Source organism: Camelina sativa, chromosome 17 (genome assembly GCF_030686135.1).
Source record: "Camelina sativa cultivar CO46 ecotype springtype chromosome 17, ASM3068613v1".
Classification (NCBI taxonomy): Eukaryota; Viridiplantae; Streptophyta; class Magnoliopsida; order Brassicales; family Brassicaceae; genus Camelina; species Camelina sativa.
This window is the reverse complement of record NC_141896.1, coordinates 12,577,762-12,603,649: the sequence shown is the minus strand read 5'-3', so window position 1 is coordinate 12,603,649 and position 25,888 is coordinate 12,577,762. Positions and strand designations below refer to the sequence as shown.

Genomic DNA, 25,888 nt, shown 5'->3' with positions numbered 1-25,888 from the left:
CAGTGGTTTTGTCAACCAAGGAACCCACACCAGGGTTTAGAACCTGAATATTCTCTCGACCAGTGGCGCAGATGATCGCTTCGACATCTCTAAAAAACTGTCCATCGATGTGAGGAACAACTTCCATGTCGATAGGAAGATGTAACAGATAGACAGATCTGTGATTTAAGAGAAGATAAAGAGAAACAATAGAAACGAAGAAGAGATGAAAGAGATGAAAGAGAGTCAGACATATGAATGAGGAAAATATAAAGGAAAAACAATAGGAAAAACGAAAGGTCGCGTTTATTATTAGGTGAACTTATGGTTTCCCGCCAAAATATCGCTTGACGGCTGAGTTATAATATATACGGGAAACGAAAGGACATATTATAACTGAGTTATAGAGAGTAATGGCTGGGTTATTAAAAGAAATTTTTTAAAGGTAAATGAATGATATATATGATTTGACGGCTGAGTTATACTATTATTTACGGGAAAACGAAAGGTAATGTTACGACTAAGTTATAGTGAGGTATGGCTGAGTTATCGAAAGAGTAATGACTGATATATTCATTTTACAGCTGAGTTGTAATATTTACGGGAAAACTTTCTTGTACTCTGGTCCAACCAAATAATATAATATTATTCCATCTCTGTATATATACAAGTATTCCCGTTACTTTAGTCTATTACCTCTCAACTAAAAACTAGAATAAAATTATTTTTTACAACACTCTGTCCGCTCGAGCACCCAAGATGCCGGATCTCCCCGACGATGTTTTCATAAAAATCGTTTCCCTTGTTGCAGAAAATGCTGCAGAATATGGTGGATGGTCCTCACTTGGTTCTATTTTAAGGGCTGGTCATAGGGGGAAAAATGCAGTATACAGTGATGAAGTTCTAAAGACAGCTGCTATATATTGGCTTTGTACTGATCCATCAGAAATCAACACATCCAATGCCCCTGATGGTAGCCTCCAAAATGAAGGGCGGCACAGGCCTTTTTTCGTCAAATGCTTTGAGGCCGGCAACCCCATTGCCATTTACTACGAAGGGCTAAGGGTTGTGGCTGAGGATAGAGATATCCAGCATGGGATTGATATTCTCAGTCGTATTGTACCGGCCGACGGTTATGCCACCTTAGCATGTGGGGTACTAAGTATTTGTCAAGGGAATGAGGATATGGCCGTCCATTACCTCCAGCTGTTTGATGCGAATCATTATCCTCTGAAGTCTTCGGATGCCATGTTAACCGGTAATTATTTTATGTTTGAGTTATCTCGTTATAAGACGGCCCGAAAAAACTCATACACAGTCTCCCTTCGCTATCCTGACAACCGCTACTCCCTTCACCCGTTTGTGCTGTGATGTGTTATTTAGAAGACGGTCTCCATCATCTCAACGGTCTCCTTCCTCTCCACTGTGGAGACATCTTTGAAATCATGTGCAAAAACTGTTACCTTTGGTGGTTGTCCGTCAAAGTCTCTGAGATCCTTTAGGGTTTCCAGCAGTGAATTCCAGTTTTACCTTATCAACTCGCGACTCTAAAGTCTGTTTATTTTAAAATAATTATTTTCCATTTCTTGTATTAAAAGCGAGTATCTTTTTTCATGTATTAAAGGTCCCTATTTTCCACAATTTAGTATCTCCTCTCCTCTCATTAATGGCTGAGTTATCACAAGAAACAATATGAAAGTAAATGAGTGATATATATGACTTGACGGCTGAGTTATAATATTTACGGGAAAAAAAGGTCATGTTATGGCTGAGTTATCACAAGAAACAATTTGAAAGTAAATGAGTGATATATATGACTTGACGTCTGAGTTATAATAGTAACGGGAAAACAAAAGGTCATGTGACGTCTGAGTTATCGTCGACTCATATAACGGCTGAGTTATATTGATTTATAAATCCGTAATGGCTGAGATATCGTACCAATTATAAATCCGTAATGTAGGATTTTTATAGACTTATAGTGATTTTTACACGTTCTATTATTTGGTTAACTTATGGTTTCCCGCCAAAATATCGCTTTACGGCTGAGTTATAATATTTACGGAAAAACGAAAGGTCATGTGATAGCTGAGTTATATTGAGTTATGGCTGAGTTATCACTAGAAACAATCTGATATATATGACTTTACGGCTGAGTTATAATATTTACGGGAAAACGAGAGGTCTCGTCGACTCATATAACAGCTGAGTTATATTGATTTATAAATCCGTAATGGCTGAGATATTGTACCAATTATAAATCCGTAATGTAGGATTTTTATAGACTTATAGTGATTTTTACACGTTCTATTATTTGGTTAACTTATGGTTTCCCGCCTATTATTTGGTTAACTTATGGTTTCCCGGCAGTGGAATCAATGGGGGTTGCGTTCCAAGTTTTAGTATAAATAGGGAAAGGGTTGGAAATGTTAAGAGCATTCCAAACTAGAACGAAACTAGCAAAGATGCCAGTGACTACCCGATCTTCATGGTTGAAACGGGCCCGAGAACTGACAGCCGCTGGAACTAGTCCTCAAGAGTCTCCGTCTCGATCCCGTTACTTTAATCCTTTGCAAAGGGAACTCCGGATGTACCGAGCTCGCCGCAAGAGACTTGGCGCTTATATTAAAGCATTTCGTCTTAAATTCGAGCAAGTCTTTCGTCTCTGCCGATTGGAAGGGACTATCCGAGTCCTGGATGAGCTCATCGCCGAAGGTTTTTTTCTAGCGAAGTGGCGCATGACTCGTCTACTTGCTGAGCATGCCTCTTGCATAGAACAGGTCTCCCGTATGGTGGTGCCCAACTTACCCGAAGGTGATTACGAACCTTTGGGAAATTCTGACTTCCCGCACAACACGGAAGTCTTGGCCTACCGAGCTTGCCTGGAGAGGCTGAGGCGGTACATCAACCACTTGGAGTCAACGGACTATTTCTTCCGCGAAAGCCATGACGTAGAAGGTCCATGTGCCTTCTTGGAGGAGATGGTGTCCAAGGGCTCCGAAGTGCCGATGGAAAGGCTTGAATCCTTAAGGCGGGATTGTCAGATCTGGCGATCTGAACTGAGCAAGCTGGTGGTGGAAGAACCGTTGGAGTCCAATCTATACAGTCCGCTCCCATCCTGAGACTTCAGGACCGTACAGAATGCTAGAGACGATAGCCTTCCCATGGGAACTAGTTCGCTAATATGATGCTTGTCGCATTTATTTTTTTTATTTTTTTTATTTTTTGGCGAATTGCAGAACTGAATGTAATCAATTGCAGAACCGAATGTAATCAATTCGAATTTAATGCTCTGTGTATGTGAGACTTGACGGCTGAGTTATAATATTTACGGGATAACGTAAGGCCATGTGACGGCTGATTTATATTGATTTATGGCTGAGTTATCACAAGTAACAATTTGAAAGTAAATGTGTAATATATATGACTTGACGCTGAGTTATAAACTTTACGGGAAAACGAAAGGTCGTGTGATGGCTGAGTAATGGCTGAGTTATCACAAGAAACAATTTGAAAGTAAATGAGTGATATATATGACTTGACGGCTGAGTTATAATATTTACGGGAAAACGAAAGTTCATGTGACGGCTGAGTTATAGCGCCATATAACGTTATGGATGAGTTATAGCCACCAGAGGCTTGTAAAACCGTAATTGATTGAAGGCGTAATACGCGAAGCGTCGCTTTAGTTCGGTTATAATTACGCGTTGAAGGGCTTAGAATTATGTATTTATGTTTTCGAAGGGGTACTTTTTGTAAACCAAAGCGACGCTTCGCGTATTATAAATACTTTTTGCTCTCCACTTACACATCAAACCTTTGTCTCACGAAAAATCCTAAATCATCTCTCAGATCCGAAAAGTCTGTTTACCTTCTTCCTTCAATCCGTCAGAAATGGCCCGTCGTTCTCCTTCAAACTATATAAGGACTGATTTGAAATATCTGAACAGGGATCTTTCGCCAAACATCACAGCAGGTAAACACATACATCTTCAGATTAGATTTGTTTTACTGTTAAGGATAAATGAGACTGAGTGTTTGACTTTTTTTTAGTAACTGTTGATGACGACATTTTCCATTGGGAGGCCACCCTAATCGGACCGGTGAACACTCCTTATGAAGGGGGAGTGTTTAAACTTAGGCTTAGTTTTCCACCTGATTACCCAAGAAGTCCCCCCAAGGTATCTATTTTTTATTATACTCCTTTTTATTTTAGCAAGCATGTTTATTAGGACTCCCAACTAAATAGTTTTTTAAATAAAATTTCTTGATAATGCAGGTTGTTTTCATCACAAGAATTTGCCACCCAAATGTATCAGATAGTGGAGGCATTTACCTAAAAGTTTTGAGGACCGACCGTTGGATTCCCACTGCCTTGCCGATTGTTACGCTTTTCAAGGGATTAGTGGAGAAGTTGATTGAACCAGAGGTCAATGATGAGGAACAGACCATTGAATATCTTGCCAACCTCTACAAATCTGATAGGAGAAGGTTTGAAGCAATGGCTAGAGAGATGACAATTCAATACGCTGGGAGAGGAAACTGAAATATGAACTTAAATAGTTCAAATCTATTTTAAGAACTCTTGAATAATTTATCTTGTTTTTGTACTTTTTAATAAAATATTTCAGTCACTGCTCTTGTAAACTCTATTTTAAAAAATATTTTATTCAGAGTCTACTGTTTTAATATTAGAAACAACTTGCAAAGCTTTTAGAAAAGCAAATAAAATTGATATATATCATTATAAACAATTTGTAAAACCTTTTAAAACTTTCTAAAAACCAGATATACTCTTGTAAATGAATGATATATATAACTTGACGGCTGAGTTACAGGTCATGTGACGGCTGAGTTATGGAGAATGATGACTGAGTTATCATTATAAACAATTTGAAGAAATGACCTTCGTTTCTAATGATAACTCAGCCATAATTCTCATCGATTCATGTATTGACTGAGTTCTAGTTAGTAATGGCTGAATTATCAGTAGGAATAATCTGAAAAGGTCTCGTCGATGCGTCTATTACAGGAATAACTTATGGTTTCCCGCCAAAATATTGCTTACCAATAAATTAGGTTAACTTGCAATAATTTTATTGTTTAGTTTCCCGCCAAAATATTGCTTTACGGCTGAGTTATAGTTTTACGGGAAAGCGAAAGGTCACGTCGATTCATGTTATGGCTGAGTTATAGTTTTAACTTATGGTTTCCCGCCAAAATATGCTTAACCCTAAAATCATTAGTCTATTTATTACCTCTCAACTACAAATAGAACCAAGTGTCTGAGTTATAATATTCCCGTTTTTAGTCTATTACCTCTCAACTACAAACTAGAATAAAATTATTTTTTTCAACACTATGTCCGCGCTAGCACCCAAGATGCCGGATCTCCCCGACGACGTTTTCATCAAAATCGTTTCCCTTGTTGCAGAAAATGCTGCAGAATATGGTGGATGGATCGCACTTGGTTCTATTTTAAGGGCTGGTTATAGGGGGAAAAATGCAGTATACAGTGATGAAGTTCTAAAGACAGCTGCTATATATTGGCTTTGTACTGATCCATCAGAAATCAACACATCCAATGCCCCTGATGGTAGCCTCCAAAATGAAGGGCGGCACAGGCTTTTCTTCGTCAAATGCTTTGAGGCCGGCAACCCCATTGCCATTTACTTCGAAGGGCTAAGGGTTGTGGCTGAGGATAGAGATATCCAGCGTGGGATTGATATTCTCAGTCGTATTGTACCGGCCGATGGTTATGCCACCTTAGCATGTGGGGTACTAAGTATTTTTCAAGGGAATGAGGATATGGCCGTCCATTACCTCTAGCTGTTTGATGCAAATCATTATCCTTTGAAGTCTTCGGATGCCATTGTAACCGGTAATTATTTTCTGGATGATTTATCTCGTTATAAGACGGCCTGGAAAAACTCATACTCAGCCCCCCCCATCGCTATCCTGACAGCCCGTCACTCCCTAAACCCGTTTGTGCTGTGATGTGTTGTTTGAATTATGGTTTCCATTCTCTCCGCTATGGAGACTATGAAATCATGTGCAAAAACTGTTACCTTCTGTGGTTGTCCCTCAAAGTCTCGGAGATCCTTTAGGGTTTCCAGCAGTGATTTTTAGTTTTACCTTATCAATTCGTGACTCTAATTTCTGTTTATTTTAAAATAATTGTTTTCCATTTAGTCGTATAGTTTCCCATCTTTTTCATGTATTAAACGTCCCTTTTTTTCTTCGGCTAATTCTATGTATCCACCTTTCATGCTTCCACATTTTAGTATCTACTCTCATGTATTGGCTGAGTTATAGTTTTACGGGAACACGAAAGGTCACGTCGATTCATGTCACGGCTGAGTTATAGTGAATAACGGATGAAATATCAAAATGAACAATCTATATGGCTGAGTTATCAAAAGAAAGGTCGCGTCTATTATTAGGTTAACTTGCCAAAATATTGCTTAACGGCTGAGTTATAGCTTTACGGGAAAACGAAAGATATAGTCGATTCATGTCATGGTTGAGTTATAGTGAGTTATGACTGAGTTATCGAAAAAGACAATATGAAAACAAACGACTAATCTATATGGCTGAGTTATCAAAAGAAATGTTTTTGTAATTATTAGGTTAACTTGCCAAAATATTGCTTAACGGCTGAGTTATAGCTTTACGGGAAAACGAAATACGCGTTTCATTAAATGTGTTGCACGGTCTTTTATAGTTATTCTCGGGACACAGCGGAATTTTTGCTGCAGTCTGATTGGTGGACTCAGCGGCGGTTACATCCCATGACTCTATATAAATAGGGATGAAGGTTTGGGGAATAAATCATTCGAACTTCCACCAGCGTAAGAAATAGAAGGATGCCAGCAAGAACTCGCTCCGCATTGCTGAGACAGGCCCGGGAAAGGATAGCCGCCGCATCCGGCAATCGGGAGCCGGAAAATCCCATTCCACAGGAGGTAGGAGAGACGTCCCGATCTCGTGAGGTCGCTCCAAACTCAAATACTGTCGACCCTGGTGTGTCTCCCCTTCAGCTAGAACTCCGAGAGTACCGAGCTCGGCGAAAGAGGATGGGCGCGTATATTCGGGCGCTTCGGCTGAAACTTGACCAGCTCCATCGTTTTTACCGTTTAGAGGGAACCATTCTAGTCCTGGAAGACCTTATCGTCGAAGGTTACTTCTTGGCACACTGGCGAATGGTCCGTCTACTTGATGAGCACAAGGCGTGCAAAGAACTGGTCGATCAGATGGATGTACCCGATCTCCAGAAAGGCGATCGCGAACCCTTGAGGGAAACCGCCTTCCCGTTTGTGACGGATGTCTGGGCCTATCGAGCTTGCTTGACTAGGTTAATCCGATACGTCAATTTCCTGGAGTCGTCGGGTGAAGCCTTCCGCGAGCGCCATCTTCTTGAAGGCCCATGTGCCTTTATAGAGGACATGATGTCCAGAGGCTCCGGATTGCCAATCGAAAGGCTAGAGGCCTTACAATGGGTACGAGATTTCTGTCGAATTGCGGTGAACGAACTCGCAGTGGAGGAACCATTGGAGACTGACATATCTGGCCCAGCTCCCGTTCTGCGATTGCAGGACCGTCCAGAACGCTAGAGGGTTGGTGGCGAAACTTTTCGATCGGGCTCCCCCGACCAGAGATCTCTCGTTTAGGCGTTGTTATTATATATATTTTTTGTTGTTGTTTGGATGAAGTGTAGTGGAAACTAATCAAAACGATTTTAGTGAAGTTTAATGTCATGGCTGAGTTATAAAATTTACGGTTGAGTTATAGCTTTTACAGGAAAACGAAATATATAGTCGATTCATGTCATGACTGAGTTATCAAAGAAACAATCAAACGACTGATTATATGGCTGAGTTATAGTTTATTACGACTGAGTTATCATGATACAGGACGAAATATATCGTCGATTCATGTGATGGCTGAGTTATAGTGTGTTATGGCTGAGTTATAGTGTGTTATGGCTGAGTTATACTACTTGACAGATGAGTAATACCACAAAATAAAGTAATAATACTTTGACAGATGAGTAATAACACAATATAAACTATATAGCACAAGTTTTTGCATTGTGCCCAACTTGCTTACATCGCGAACATGCGTGTTGCTTCCTAGGGCGTTTATTTTCAGTGGCAACTTCCAAAGATGATTTAATCCTACGCTTCTTTGGTCTTCCTGGCTGGTTCACAACAATCGGAGGCAAGCACTTCTGATTATCCACAATTTCAGGAGCAGGGAATGATTCATCTGGAGGCATGATTGAACCAGCCCATCCGTTAACCAAATCGACACTCCTAAATTTCGTATCGCACATGGATATACGAGACACATCCATATGCTCTGCAGCTGCGATTGCATGGATGCATGGTATTTTCTCGTGGTCGAAACGACGGCATGTGCAACTTTTTATTTCTAAATTTACAACATGCAAAGATGATCCATATTTCACTTCAACACGTACAGCATCAATCGTTTGTACCTCCATAAGTCTTGCTCCGGTGACACGGTCCTATAAGGGAGTAGAACAAAAAACAAAACGCTTTAGGCTGAGTTATGAAAACAATTATGGCTGAGTTATTGAAACAACAATGGCTGAGTTATGGAAACTATAATGGTAATGGCTGAGATAAGGAAACAATTACGGCAGAGATATGGTAACTGTTACGGCTGAGTTATCAACATTGACGACTGACTTATGTAAAATTACCTGTAATAGTTTCTCAACACCTCGAGTGAGCGTTGTTTGCTGCGATTTCGCATCCTCTCTCCGTTCAGAAAACCATCTGGTCATCATATCCCGTATCGATTCTAGAAGTTGAACTATGGGAAGACTTCTAGCATTTGACAGTGCATGGTTCATTGATTCTGCAATATTCGTTATCATTAAATTGTACCTTTCACCCGGGAAATGAACACGCGCCCACATTCGGACACCAGCTCGTTGGAGGTATCCATGTAGTTCGGGATGACATGCTTCAATCTCATTGAAAGCCTCATTAAAATCAGTTAGCCTAAAACACTTTGCCGCTTTTTTCACCAGAGGGAACAAATGTTTTCCTTTGAACTTCACCAAGATGTTCTTATACAAATGGTAAGTGCAAATTCCACGTGAAGCCAACAGATACACTTGACGAATCGCTTTCCCTATTGACTGATGTCTGTCGGAGATTACCGCAAGATCCTTTTCGTCTGGAATGGCAACTTTGAGTTGTGTAAAGAACCAACGCCAAGACTCATCATTTTCAGTGTCAACAACAGCGAAAGCTAATGGGAAAATTTGAAAGTTACCATCCTGAGCTAGGGCTGTTAGAAGTGTCCCTTTGTAACTACCATGGAGAAACGTTCCGTCGACAACAACAACTTTGCGCATGAAAGCAAACCCAACAATACTCGCACCAAAAGCAATAAAAACATATTTGAATCTATCTTCATCACCTATTTGAAGACGCGTGACTGTACCCGGATTTTCCCTTTTTAACTTGAATATGTAAGAAGGCAACTCGCTAAAACTTTCCTCAGGAGTTCCCTGATGGATCTGCCTTGCATTCAGCAGCGTTCGATATGCCTTCCAATAACCCATCTATCGACACCAACAAATTAATAAATCAGCCATAATATATAAATAACTCAGCCGATACATTCGAATAAGTCAGTCTTAAATAATCAATAAATGAGCCGTAAAATGTAAATAATTCAGCCTATACATACCTATAACTCAGCCATTGTTATCAATAATTAACTCAGCCTATACATACCTATAACTCAACCATTATTATCAATAAGTCAGTCGAAACATAGTAATTACCTTTAGACTAAATTGCTTATTGAAAATGACTCCGACACTTTTAGGTTTAACATCCGGACCAAGATCACCAAGATAGTCCCTGTAAAGACCTGCCAGTACATCAGCTGTTGATTGACGGCATCTAGTAGAACGTTCCGTCACAGAACATGTGTGTTCCGAATCGTATACACGAACATGAAAATCCGGGTCATCCCCTTGTACAGATGCACGAACTCTCCAAATACATCCTTTAACCCAACACCTAAAAACCACTTGTCTCGGATTTGAGATTGGTACATTAAAATCAAATCCATCCCTAACCGAAATAAGTTTCACGTGATTCCTGAACTGCTTTTTGCTACTGTATCGTTGTCCTACAGCAATTTTTAGCGTTGACACCTCCAACCTAATAGCCTCCGGATTCATCTTCGATCCGGCAAAGTTATCATCTCTATGAGCTTTCTTCTGAGGAGGCGGAGTAGGTGGGTCTTCCACTGTACTCTGAGGCTCGCCCAATACAGAAAACTTCTCGTCATCAGATGACTCACCATCGGAGTCGTCGAAAACATCAAATCGGGTTGAAAATTCATCGTCTTCTTCTTCGTCAGATGCTACTTCAACAGCTTCTTCTTCGTTTTCTTTGTCAACAATCTTACCATAATCAAAACAAGTGCCTTCAAATCCCCCACCGCACACTTCGGGGGTAGATTCTGCTTTCGAGTCTCTGCTTCGCCGAATCATACTTCCTCTAGCTCCACTAGTTTCTGTAGACTCTTTCGCCGAAAACTCTACACAGAGACGTAGCTGATCGGTTTTCCATAGACCCAAAAAACATTGCAACTGTCGATCATTGGAGACAAAAACTGGTGGAGTATCATGCGCCATATGTTTCATTGCCCTGTTCAAGAACATGTAGCTCAGCTTTAGCTCATGTCTAAACGAGTCCAATCCGTAGTCTTCAAGAACAAGCTTAACAAGCTTGTCGTATGTTGTGCCTCCATCTATCTGCACAACTATACACCCTCTCTCGTCGGAGTTAAATACATATCTCTGTGTCTTTATCCAATTACCGGACACAACTAGTACCGGCACTGGATCCATGAAATATAATGAAGAACAAGGTGGAGAAGAACAAAAGTAGAAGAACAAGGTGTGAAGAAGAAAGTGAAAAAGAAGTAGAAGAACAAGGTGAATAAGAAGGTAAAATAGTTCACTTATTAACCAGTTGAAGAACCAGAGTCGAACGACGTTTCGTATTTCCGGAGAAAAAGATGATGACATGGAATGCTGACATGGATGCTGCATCCGACGTGGCAAATCAGCCATGAAACAATACCATAACTCAGCCTAACTAAAACTCAGCCACAACACGAAAAACATTACAGTAATTAAAAAGCAAAAAAAATTGCTGCCAAACTCAGCCGCTTCATGAACTGAAAATATGTAACTCAGCCGTATCGTTTGATAAGTCAGCCGTAACTGAAAAACATTCTAGTAATTAATCTTTTGCCAATAAGTCAGCCGTCAAACAACTGACTTGTCAATAAGTCAGCCTATTACGGCTGAGTTATAGTTTTTTACCATAACTCAGCCGTAACTACATCTCATAAGTCAGCCATTTTTCATAACTCAGCCAGTCGGAAAATGGCAACTCAGCCGTGTCGTTGTGATAACTCAGTCAAAATTTTGACAACTCAACCGTGTCGTAGCGATAACTCAGCCAAAATCTTGACAACTCAACCATCAGGTGAAAACTCAGCCATTACTACAGCTGAGTTATGCGCATAACTCAGCCAAATTTAATAAGTCAGCCATAACTCTTGGCTGACTTATAAGCGTAACTCAGCCAGATTTTCATAAGTCAGCCGTCCGCTCTTACTCAAATGTTTTTTTGAGTAACTCAGCCGCAACATACCTATAATTCAGCCGCAACATACTCTGTATCGTGTTACGGCTGAGTTATGGTACACGTCAGCGATTTCTGACGTGGCGTCTGACGTGGCAATGGTATTTTTGTAATAACGTTTTTTCCGGTAACATAAAACAGGGGCACGCTGGGTATTTTGGAAATACCCGAAACATTCTAGTAATAAAAAAGTTTTTTGTAGATTCTGGTAATATTACCTAAAATGAGTAACATTTGAGTAATTCACCCTTGTTTGATTTTGTATCGAATTTAATTTAAGCTGTCTATGTATTGTGTTTGAGTTTGTCTTCAATTTGATTTTGTTGTAGGCCTCTGTTGTCTTTTGTTTCTTTGATTGGTTTAGCTTATTGTACAAATATAGCTCACAGTTCTTTGTGGAATTTTTATTGCAGCTTGGTTCTACTACAATTGGAGTGAAGACTAACGAATGAGTTTGCCTGCTGTGAAGAAGCAGATCACTTCACCGTTGCTGGTATGGTTTTTAACATTGAATTCTCTAGTATGGTTTGTGTTTCAGTTTTTTTTTTTGTGTTTGTGTTTCAGTTTCCTGCAATGTGTTTGTGTGTAATGGGATTATGATTTATATAAGTTGACTGTTGGTTTTAATCTTGAATCGGTCCTTTAATGTTCTGTGAATGCTTGAAAATTTCAACTGACATGTTGGCGGATCCTTATATGTATGTTCTAATAATGTCTCAATCGGTTATTGTTTGTGTTCTCCTCTTGTGGCTCATTTTCTTGCATTGTGTTTGTTTTCTCAATCGGTTATGTTGATGTCTGTGGAATTTTTATTGCAGGGATTATCGACTGCTTCTGATGATCTCGTATGGTGAGCCATCAATGTAGAGTCCACAACACAAGGGCTATGTTTTATAATCTAGATCTCTCATCTCACAACTTTGTATGTGTTATTCACTTTGTATTACAAGTGTTGAGTTTTCAAAAATTCAAATTTTTAGAACCAAATGGTTCTACCATTGGAGCAAAAAAAAACTTTTAGAATCTCATGTATCTAAACTTACTTTTTGCATTATTTTTATTGTTTTTAACAAGAAAATTTAGAACCATTTGGTTCTACCGTTGGTGATGCTCTAAGCCAAAAAACATGGTCACACCCTTGAAGAAAGAAGATCTTGTGATAAATGATTTGTTGTCAGGTCTCTCCCTGAAGTCAATGACTATGTGGTTTAAAATAGCCAAAAATAGCATATTCTAATTGTTTCTAACCGCACAACCCTATGATAGAACAACAAGTATGCAATGGAGAGACCACCATTAGTCTTGATGTCAGATTGAGTAAACGCTGAAACATTACTATCACTAAAACAAAATCATTTGTTCTCGTTCAACTTAGTAGACGCAATATAATGATCACCAACCAGGCCACCATCCTTGTGATCACTTATGACATAAAGTTCAAAAACATACTGACTATCTTTCTTCTTTACGAACTTACGCAAATATAGATTAGTGTATTAGAAAATCTACCAATGTTTCAATATTCTCGACAATACTGATATAGGCGAACCGTTTCATGTGAAATACAACTACATGAAGTGATCTATGGAACTTGATTCTCTTCCACAATCCTGACAACCCAGATTTGATTTGAACTTACTTGGAAAACATCTTTTATCACTGAGTTGTTTCGGCCATTTGTGAGATTTTGATCAAGATTACCCAAGAGGGAAACAAGTAATTCATGTGAATCATGTTGATCAGTAAAAAGAAACAAGTCTCTCAAAATATTACCAATTGCAATCACCATACTGAACGACCATCTGCATTTATCAAATTTTATAAGAAAATTAGTGGTCGTGTTAAACAAAATAAAAAATTAGTGGTCATTTTATCACATTTTCTATTTCCATTAATGATCATTTGACCAATAAACTCTTAATATATAGTTAATTTATCATTATGATTATTTTTTGCACTTATAAACAATTAATTTTGCACTTATTAAACAATTAATATACTTATTGTATGATGAATTTTACAGTGTGATTTTTCATTTTTTATTAATAAATGATTACAATCAAATCATGGTGTGTATTAATTACTAGATTTTATTATTACTAGTTTTGATTTTAAAGTTCAAAATTAATAAATGTTAAAGATAGTTGTAGAAATTAAAAACTACATGAATATAGATGTCAAATGCATAAGCAAATTTGTAGTGTTTGAAAGAGAAATTTTTATTAAAATCATTGTAGTTTATATTTTAAATATATTGTAACATAATTATTTTTATTATAAAAAAGGTAAGGATTAAAGTTTTCATAAATAATATTTATCATGATAAGAATATATAATTCACTTTTTATATAAATTAGTAAATTTAAAAAATACCGTATGTATATATCCATAGAGTTTACTAAATTTAAAGATTTATTTAGAAGGTTTTTTGGCCAAGAAATGTACATAATATTGTCTACTTGGGTTATAAATTTTGGCAATGTAGCAAATGACTCAACCGGATCTAGATTTTTTGATCAAGAAAATCATAACTCCAAAAGAATTACTCTTTCTCTGTATATGTCAAAGTTACAATTATTTTTTGGGACAAAAAGAAAAGTTAAACTATGTTTATTGTTACATGTGTTTTTGTATAATTGGATACATGTTTTGATTTTGAAAAGAAAAGAGTCAATTATCTATACAACACAATATACTAGGTCAAAGTTACAACCATTCACCAGGTCATCTAATGATAGTTTTTAAAGAGATAATTTGTTAATTGTCAATTTCAAAGCAGCTAGTTAAAAGTGAGTGTAATCCAGTAAAATGGTAACATTAGCCCGGCCCTGTTTTCATTCATATCTATAATTGTATAAACAACCAGATAAAAGTCTCATAAAATTCATACTCACTTGGACTTGGTCTATTTTTGAGTAATGTCTCTGTCCTTAAGCTATGAAAATGAATTTAAATTGACCATGTTGGTTTACGGTCGGTTTGTACCCATGATTTGGTAGCATACCGAACCAATTTAATTAATCGGTATGATTGGGGAGTTACTTCATAAAACTCAAAAGACACTAAAGCCATTATGACATTGGTGTCTCTTTGTTAAAACTTAAAACCGTTAAAATGCTTGTCGTTACGTAATTCAATTAGGAAAAATATACATCAGTTTTCATTCATTTTCATTTTGTACTCATTACAAATATTCTAATCCTAACAACATAAACGTATACACATATGCAATTTTTAAAAAATCCTTTTCCACAAAAAAAAAGAAAAATGTATAGTGAAGTTAAATGTAAAAATATTGACGCAAATTAACCACAACCGCAACATAAACGCATTATTTTATTTACTGTTAAGTCCATGGGTTGGATTTGGATCCCTCATTCCCTCTATGGCACACACATATAGTGGAGTCCACTTGTAGTGTAGATGAAACGGGGTTTTATAACTCTCTAACGTCACTTCCCACACGTTTTCATTTATATCCAAAAGAAGCCGTTTTGACTGCTTCCGGGTAGCGACTAGCGATCAATCCCGTTCGGGTAATTAAAAGGCATAGGCTTATACAACAAAGACTACACACACCTCTACCCGAAATATTACATTCAAAAGTTCAGTTTTTTATTTATTAATGACACTGTTCTTTTTATTAATGACCTTACATTCAAACATTGTACATTAAACATAGGTAACAAATTAACAAGAACAATGTTTTCCAATTTTTTTTTTTATTAAAAGATTTTCATTAAAGAACCGTCAAAGCACTTGGAAAAACATTGTTCTTGTTAATTTGTTACCTATGTATTTCACCATTTTGCTATGTGACACCAAATCGGACAGTCATACCATCTAGTGATAATGTCCAAGTAATGAATGGTATTACGCCGTAAGACTTGGCACTAATACTCGTTATTCGTATTTGACATATTAGTTTACTACACGTATCAACCCATTTAAAAAAGTTATCTATGATTTTATGATCGAATAAAGGAGTATTATAATTTTATTACCCGTGGGTAAAAGGTCGAGTAAAGAGTAAAACCCTTCCCTGCTCAAGCAATTAGAGATAACACAATGTTAGCCAAATACTCTTGAAATTTTTCCATAAAACAAGAAGCTTAGCTAATAACTAATGCTTTTTGACCCAAAAAAAAAAAAAGCTAATAACTAATGCTTTGTCTTCTTACCCAATTATACGTTTTCCTAGATCACAAGCTATAAAAATTAGTTTTCTATATCAAATGACAAAAATTATTTGTAAAATCTTATTAAAATCCAGTTTAATGTTCAAAAAAATCATTAGGCCGTAACTAGGCTTTCAGTAAAGAGCCTAGTGCTTAAATTTAGTAATTGAGGCCCCAATGTCAACAAATTGTGTTCGTTATTTTATTAATATTTATTATTTATAAGTACTATAAAACTAAAATTCATTGTTGTTTTTTTTGCTTCTTACAAGTTTTCAACTAAAAATTAAGAGAATCAACAACGTAACCCAAAAAAAAAAATGGAACAGTTAAAAATTAAGTTAAATAATGAGCTGCCAAAACAAAGAACCAAAAATTTACTCTTTTTGGTCAACAAAAATGGAGTTTTTTTTTTCTTTTTTTTAAGCAATAAAGTTGTGATTCTAATTTTTGTGTTGTACTGAAATTAAAAAAAGTTTTCTCTATGGCGAGTCTATCGGCGAATTCCTGGTTTTCAAATGGTCGTGCTTCCGCCCTAAACCCAACGCTTCCCACTGCTGGTGAGAGCCAAACACCGCCCCTATTACTCTCCCCCCGTCCGACCCTCCTGACCCAGCCATTTCCCCTTCTCTTTCCCATTTCCCTCCCCCCCCCCTCTCCCCCCTCTCCACTCGAAGTTCCCAAAAGCCAAAACTCAGACAACAAACTGCTCGCCCCTTAGAGCTTGTTGAGTCCCTGCCCCTCTTTATCCCCAACTACTGATGTCGAGATGCATCAGGCTGAAAGCCCCATTGCGAGATCCTCAAATCTTGATTCACGAAACCCTAGATCTGGTTGTACTGTTCCTGAAGGAAACAATGTTCAGAAAAAATTTAATGTGTTATCCCCAAAATCTACTTCTCCACTCCTCACCAATACTGCCTCTGCCTCGCAGCCCCACTCCACTTCGCAACTTCACTCCACTCTCGCCCTATCCAAGCAACTCTCTTCAATAACCCAACCCTCTGCTGCTGCTGAAACGACCGACCCCTTTTTTTTTTTTAAATAATAATATAATAAATAGAACTACAACTAGTGGTCCCATACCCACTAGCCACCTAACCACAATCACAAACATCAGCGGAAATAACAATACCAACATAATATCCAATAATACTCCAATAAAAACCAATAACCATAATCATCAACAATAATCAATCCAAACAACAAGAAACAAGGAACCAGCAACCTAGCAATGTTTCTAATGACCCAACTCTAGCAACCTAGCAATGCCAGACAACATCCAATCGAGTCCCTAGAACATCCTCCTCTTCATTGCCTTGATTCCACGATCACACTTTGCCTTTACCTGCACCACAAACACAAATTGAGATGCATGAGTATTTGATAAACACTCAGTGAGGCAATCCTCCCATCTACTGGGCTATACACACAAGCAATAAGATCTCTACATGCCACAAACAACAACCAATAAAACAAACCAGGCATTATACAAAGCATGCGACGTCCATCGTAACTGAACAAGGGGTGTCGACCGACACCAGATGGTGTCGATCGATACTGAACATCTGGTGTCGACCGACACCAAACTGGTGTCGACCGACACCCTGCCCGACACTCCCGGAAACCCTAGTTTGCATCGACCGACACCTCCACATGGCATCGTTCGACGCTCGCTAAAGTCCCGAGCCGTCCTCGCGTTGGTGTCGACCGACACCCCAACTGGTGTCGACCGACACCGATGCCGAGCAGCGATTTCCCCTCGATCAGAAACTCCGAATCTCACCTCCAAGCTTCTCCAATCCGCTCCTTGCACTCCCAGAAGCCAAACCCAGCCCAGACAGCAACGAAATAACATAGAGAACTCAAAGAAACAACCACATAAGCACCAAATCACATAGAATCTAGAGATCTTAGCTTAGATAAGCCATGGTCATGCACTCACCTCTTTGCAGGAAGTTTCTGACCAATAAGGACGAATCCCTCACTCCTAGCAAGCTTCTAGCACCTTCCCAGCCTCCAATCTCTCAAGAACAGCCAAGAAATCTCACAATCTCACTCACAATCTCAAGAACACTTCTTTTCTCTCTGTTTTTGACAAAAGCGGCCAAGAGAGGAGAAAAACTCGAGCTCCCCTCTTAAAAACCCGAGCTAGGGTTTCCCTAAACCAACTCCCCAAACCGGACAATTAAAATTGAACCGACCAAACCGGCCACAACTGGTGTCGATCGATGCCTCACTAGAGGGTGTCGATCGACACCCTTACCAAAATACCAAAAATTGGTTTGCGGGTGTTACAATTCTCCCCCACCAAACTAGATTCGTCCTCGAATCTCACACAACCATCAGTCAAGGACTCCCGTGCAACCGTCTCCACGGCCCGCACTCCTCCGACTGATCTACAAAAGGTCACCTCTAGGCGATAGACTCACGCTCCAGGCGTCATTTGCTCTTGACTTTTTGGACTTTCCTTTACTCATAGGCCTAGACCTTGAGTTTCATCGGCTCATCATCAGACCTAAGTCTGCATGCCAATGTTGGCTCCTCATCAGGCCTAAGCCCGCATGCCATAATATATAAGGAAAAGCCCAAACTCGTCTCTCGGGTTGCCACCCTACAGCGCGCCCCCGGATCGTCATCCGAAGTCGATATACCAACCATACTCCCGAGCCACAAAGTCTCTGAATATAGCAGTACTAGGAGAACCTAAGTCCCCCAAGAGTCGCGAGCAAACGATTCTGAACACGTCTGAGTCCTATCCCTACCCAGGTTTCCTTCCCGTGGCTCGCGTAGAGACATCTCAATGTCCTACCAACCACATATCCCCTCACCGGGATACCTCATGACCACACAAGGATCATACACACGCCACAAGGGCCGCCACAAAGGCCATCAAAATGTCCTAACGAGGACCGCCACCAAGGCCAAAACAAATGTCCTAAAGAGGACCGCCACCAAGGCCACTCGTCCCGAAGGACCGTCACAAAGACCATCTGTCCCGAAGGACCGTCACAAAGACCGTCTGTCCCGAAGGACCGTCACAAAGACCATCTGTCCCGAAGGACCGTCACAAAGACCATCTGTCCCGAAGGACCGTCACAAAGACCATCTGTCCCGAAGGACCGTCACAAAGACCATCTGTCCCGAAGGACCGTCACAAAGACACTCTGGCTAAACAGCCCGCCACAAAGGCCAACAATTGGCTAAAAGCCCGCCACAAAGGCCACACAATTGGCTAAAAGCCCGCCACTAAGGCCACACACACTGTCTAAAAAGACCGCCACACACATGCACCCTGACTCGAAAGTCCGCCACAAAGGCCACAAAGCCCCTCCGAGGCTTCCCACTGCTAAAATGGACAAATTCTAACTTCCGTAAAACTTTCCATATTTAGCACTTTCCATTTTTGGAAACTTCTCTTCACAACCCCGCCTCACGGAAACTTTGTACCCCAAACACCACCTCATCTTGTTACTGAGTCGCACAACCAACCACCCCAAGCGACCGAGTAACAAGAGAGATGGGCTGGAATACTCCATTCCCGCTCCAGCCACGGATTACAGATGGGACCAGGCTAAACAAGCTCAAGTCGCGGCTTGCTTCTCATACCACTTCTTGAACCTTGCCTTCATCCTTGCCTCAGGCTCCCAAGTCTGCTCCTCAACACCATCACAGTCCCACAGGACTCTCATCAAAGGAATCTTCTTCTTCCGAAGTTCCTTGATCCTCCTCTCGAGAACCCTCACTGGTCTCGCCTCCAGAGTCATGTTAGGCTGAAGATCCTCAGGAATCTTAGCCAACACCTCCTCTCCTTCACGGAGACACTTCCGCAACATAGACACATGGAAAACCTTATGGAATGCACGCATCACCTCAGGTAACTCCAATCTATATGCCACTGGTCCAACCCGCTCAATCACTCTGAATGGACCCATATACCTCGGACTCAACTTAGTCTCTGACAATGACCTGTTCGGACCCCGCAACATGGCCATCTTGAGGTACACTCTGTCTCCTACCTGAAACTCAAGATCTCTTCTCCTCTTATCGGCATAACTCCTCTGCCTATCCTGAGCCTCCTTCATGTTCAGCTTGAGAACCCGAATCTTCTCTGAGGTCTCCTGAACAAAACTAGCACCAAACATGCTCCTCTCCCCCACCTGAGTCCAGCATAATGGTGTACGACATGGTCTCCCATACAAAGCCTCATAAGGAGCCATCTTGATACTCCCCTGGTAACTGTTGTTGTAAGCAAACTCTACCAGGTTCAGGTGATCTGCCCAATGGCCACCCCAATCCAACACACACATCCTCAGCAAATCCTCCAGCGTCTAGATCGTCCTCTCAGACTGTCCATCTGTCTGGGGATGATAAGCTGTACTCATATGCACCTTAGTGCCCATCTCTGCCTGAAATGCCTTCCAGAACACCGAAGTGAACTTAGAATCCCTATCAGACACAATGCTCGCTGGCACCCCATGCAACCTGACAATCTCCCTCACATACTTCTTAGCCAAGACCGCTGCTCCATCAGTCTTCTTAATGGCCAGAAAATGTGTTGACTTAGTCAACCGGTCCACAATGACCCAAATAGCATCAAAGGTCCGTGACACTGGCAAACCCACCACAAAATCCATGGTGATCATATCCCACTTCCACTCAGGAATGGGTAAACTCTTCAGTAACCCGCCAGGAACCTGATGCTCAACCTTCACTAGCTGACACACATCACACCTCGAAACCCAACTAGCCACATCCTTCTTCATCCCGACCCAATGATAGTACCTCTTGAGGTCACGGTACATCTTGGTCGCTCCTGGATGAATGGATAACTTGCTCGCATGAGCCTCTCTCAGAATCTCCTGTCTCAACTCCTCATCCTTGGCCACACACACACGACCGTGCACCAAGATAGTACCATTATCTGAGACCTGATACTCTGAATCCACATCCTTAGAGGCATTTACCAGCCCCAAATCCTTCTCCTGAGCCAACCGCACCCTACTCAGAAGATCTGCTCTATCTACTGCTTCCAAACCCAACGGTTCCTGTGAAACAGCACACAAGCTCAAAGCACTGATCTCCCCTACCAGTGACTCCATCTCCTGCTCCTGAGCCGAAGCTACCCTCTTCCGACTCAGAGCATCTGCAACCGTGTTAGCCTTACCAGGATGATAGGCTATCTCCAAATCATAATCCGCCACAAGCTCCATCCTTCGCCTCTGCCTCAAATTCAACTCAGGCTGAGTGAATATATACTTCAGGCTCTTATGATCTGTGAACACCTGCACCTTTGCATCATAAAGATAAGATCTCCAAATCTTCAGGGCAAAAACTACAGCACCCATCTCCAAATCATGAGTAGGATAGTTGCCTTCATGCACCCGCAACTGCCGCGAAGCATAGGCAATTACCTTCCCATGCTGCATCAGAACACAACCCAAACCAACTCTAGATGCATCTGTATAAACCACATAGGGTTCTCCCTGCTCAGGCAAAGCCAACACTGGCGCAGTAGTCAACATCTCCTTCAGGCTTGCAAAGCCTTCCTCACACTCTTCTGACCAGACAAAAGGAACATCCTTCCCTGTCAACTTAGTCATAGGACGTGCTCTGCTTGCAAACTCCTGCACAAATCTCCTGTAATAACCTGCCAACCCAAGAAAACTTCTGATCTCTGTGGCATTCTGCGGTCTAGGCCAATCTCTGATAGCCTGAATCTTCTCTGGATCTACAGAAACCCCCTCTGCAGAAACAATGTGACCCAGAAAGCCCATCTCACGCTGCCAGAAACTACACTTGCTCAACTTGGCAAACAACTTCTGCTCCCGCAGCTTCTCCATAACCGCCCTCAAATGCACTGCATGCTCTTCAGGACTCTTGGAATAAACCAGGATATCGTCGATGAAAATGATGACAGATACATCCAGAAACTCCTGAAACACACTGTTCATCAATCTCATAAACGCTGCTGGCGCGTTAGTCAATCCAAAAGGCATCACCACAAACTCATAGTGCCCATATCTCGTCCTGAAAGCAGTCTTCCTCACATCTGCCTCATCTATCGGTATCTGATGATAACCCGACGCCAGATCTACCTTGGAGAACCAAGTAGCACCCCTCAACTGATCCAACAACTCATCGATCCTAGGAAGAGGATACTTGTTCTTCACAGTGACCCGGTTCAAACCCCGATAGTCAATACACAACCTGAAACTCCCATCCTTCTTCTTCACAAACAACACCGGCGCTCCCCACGGTGATACACTAGGACGGATGAATCCCTTACTCAACAAATCTTCTAGCTGCTTCTTCAGCTCTGCCATCTCTGCTGGAGCCATTCTGTAAGGAGCCTTGGATAACGGTGTCGTCCCCGGTTCCAGTTCAATGGTAAAAGGATCCGACCGAGATGGTGGTAATCCCTGCAAAGTCTGAAACACATCCTCAAACTCTTCCACTACTGGAATACCGCTAACCGTAGAATTCCCCACTGACTCTGGCATAGATATAGTAACCAGATAAGCCTCACGGCCCTTCTCGATCATCTTCCCAGCCTGAATGGCTGAGATCACGAGACTCCCCGAAGTCGGTCTAATACCCTGAAAAACCAACTTCCCTCCTGGACGCTCAAACTCCACTCTACCCCGATAGCAATCCAAGTGCACCATATGCCGATGCAACCAATCCATCCCGAGAATAATATCATACAGCTCCACTGGACTGATAAGCAAATCTGCTGGCCACGACTCTCCTGCGATCTGAATATCAATTCCTCTAGCTCGACCAATCACTCTCAGGAACTCGCCTCCCGCAACTCTGACAACTCCTGCACGCTCACCAGGATCCCCGCTGATCCCCGCACACTCCGCACACTCTGGAGTAATGAAGCTATGCGAAGCTCCAGAATCAAACATAACGTGGGACTTAAACCCGCCCACCAACAAGGTCCCTACACAAACCTCATGTGTTGAGAACCTAACAATTTATCACAGGAACATAAAATCTGACCCTACAAAAATTCACAAAGATTAAGTACCAGAAATTATATCTGTGATCGCCCCGGCACTGGTTCCACCAGTCTCTACTGTCGAATAAACACGTGGCGCCTGCTCAATCCGTGCCACCTGCTGGCCTCCAAGCTGCACCTGCTGCAACGCTGCCACTGCTGCCGGCTGTAGCTTGGGACAAAAAGGCCTAATGTGCCCTGTCTCCCTACAGTGATAACATACCCGAGGCCCCGTAGTCGGAACACTCCTCTTGGGACAACTAGCAACCCTGTGATCCTTGCTCCCACACCCGAAGCAACCCGCACCACTCGGCTTCTGCGTAGCCTCCCACTTCCTCTTGGTTCCCTGAGCATGCCTACCGCCCCTGCTAGAACCACCCTGCTGCTGAGCCTTACTAGGCTGAACTGCTGGTGCAACCGGCACTGACTGTGCCCGGATATCCTCCTCAATCTCTGTTGCAGTCTCCACCAACTCTGCACGCGTAGCATAATACCTCCCTCTACAGTGAACTCTCAACTCATCACGTAGAGCTCTCATAAACCTCCTAACCTGAGCCTCCTCAGGCTCCATAGCTCGACCCCCATAACACAGAAGTCGACTGAACTCCAAGTCCAGCTCCCGCACTGACCGTGTCCCCTGAGACAACTGAAGGAACTGCACCTCCAACCGATCCAATGCCTCTCTCGGAAAATACTTGCGGTTGAACTCCAAAACGAAGTCAGCCCAAGTCATCTCCCGCTGCACTCTCCTAGCAGCCACAGATCTCCACCACAACTCAGCATCTCCAGTCAAAAAGTAGACCCCTATGTCCACCCAGAACTCCTCAGGACATCTCAAGGTATGGAAGTTGCGTTCCACCCTCGTCCTCCACGCATCCGCAGCAGTAGGATCCACACCTCCCGAAAACTGCTCGGTACGTAACTTACCCATCTCTGACAACATGCTGAGATAACGAGCATGAACTCCCACATCCGCAGCCACTGACTGCCGCTCCTCCGCCACCACTGGTGGCACTACCTGAGCCTGAGCCGGCACCACAGGTGGTAACCGCTCCAACAACTGTGCTAGCATAGCCACAACATCAGTACCAAGGACTCCACCCGCTGGGACTCCCACACCCGGGACCCTAGCATCACCGGCCACTGGAGCATCAACACCGCCCCCTCCTGCCACACTCACGGAATCCCCTGGAACATCCTGTGACTCGCCAACACCCTCAGCTGTCACGCTCTGGTCTTCGGTCTCACTAACCACTGGGGCTCTGCCCCTACCACGACCACGTCCGCGACCACGTCCGCGTCCACGACCTCGACCAGTCACAGCATCCTCTCTAACCATCTGCACTACCATGAACAGACGGCTAAGCAAACAATTTCTAATATAACACAGAAACGTAAACTCACCGTGGAATCACACACTCGGCTCGAAAAGGATGTTCTAGGACTCCATGCCACACACAATTGACTAACTCACATAATCAATCAAGACATGCAATCCCAAACATCTACAACAGAAACCTAGTGAACCCAAACCTAGAACCGTAAGGGCTCTGATACCAAAATGAAACGACCGACCCCTTTTTTTTTTTAAATAATAATATAATAAATAGAACTACAACTAGTGGTCCCATACCCACTAGCCACCTAACCACAATCACAAACATCAGCGGAAATAACAATACCAACATAATATCCAATAATACTCCAATAAAAACCAATAACCATAATCATCAACAATAATCAATCCAAACAACAAGAAACAAGGAACCAGCAACCTAGCAATGTTTCTAATGACCCAACTCTAGCAACCTAGCAATGCCAGACAACATCCAATCGAGTCCCTAGAACATCCTCCTCTTCATTGCCTTGATTCCACGATCACACTTTGCCTTTACCTGCACCACAAACACAAATTGAGATGCATGAGTATTTGATAAACACTCAGTGAGGCAATCCTCCCATCTACTGGGCTATACACACAAGCAATAAGATCTCTACATGCCACAAACAACAACCAATAAAACAAACCAGGCATTATACAAAGCATGCGACGTCCATCGTAACTGAACAAGGGGTGTCGACCGACACCAGATGGTGTCGATCGATACTGAACATCTGGTGTCGACCGACACCAAACTGGTGTCGACCGACACCCTGCCCGACACTCCCGGAAACCCTAGTTTGCATCGACCGACACCTCCACATGGCATCGTTCGACGCTCGCTAAAGTCCCGAGCCGTCCTCGCGTTGGTGTCGACCGACATCCCAACTGGTGTCGACCGACACCGATGCCGAGCAGCGATTTCCCCTCGATCAGAAACTCCGAATCTCACCTCCAAGCTTCTCCAATCCGCTCCTTGCACTCCCAGAAGCCAAACCCAGCCCAGACAGCAACGAAATAACATAGAGAACTCAAAGAAACAACCACATAAGCACCAAATCACATAGAATCTAGAGATCTTAGCTTAGATAAGCCATGGTCATGCACTCACCTCTTTGCAGGAAGTTTCTGACCAATAAGGACGAATCCCTCACTCCTAGCAAGCTTCTAGCACCTTCCCAGCCTCCAATCTCTCAAGAACAGCCAAGAAATCTCACAATCTCACTCACAATCTCAAGAACACTTCTTTTCTCTCTGTTTTTGACAAAAGCGGCCAAGAGAGGAGAAAAACTCGAGCTCCCCTCTTAAAAAACCCGAGCTAGGGTTTCCCTAAACCAACTCCCCAAACCGGACAATTAAAATTGAACCGACCAAACCGGCCACAACTGGTGTCGATCGATGCCTCACTAGAGGGTGTCGATCGACACCCTTACCAAAATACCAAAAATTGGTTTGCGGGTGTTACAGCTGCTGTTACCCAAACCATCACTGGACATCCTACTTCTGCTCCAGTCTTACCTCTGTCCCAACAAAAAGTTCCACTTAATCAATCACAAACCTTTCAAGCTCAAGCTGCTGCAGGTAAAACTTTAGTTGAAAAATTCCAAAAACGGTGGATAGGTCTCTATAGAGA

At 41.9% G+C, this 25,888-nt stretch overlaps 1 protein-coding gene across 1 annotated transcript in view; it reads left to right on the top strand.

Moving 5' to 3' along the window:
- LOC147923597 (uncharacterized) overlaps positions 1–12,768 on the top strand; it is a 28,013-nt gene extending 15,245 nt beyond the window's left edge. The window contains exons 2-3 of the transcript XR_015585770.1: positions 12,104–12,183; positions 12,509–12,768. The gene's annotated coding sequence lies outside the window, so the exon portion shown is untranslated. The remainder of the gene's footprint in view (positions 1–12,103; positions 12,184–12,508) is intronic.
- The last annotated feature ends 13,120 nt before the right edge of the window (positions 12,769–25,888 follow it).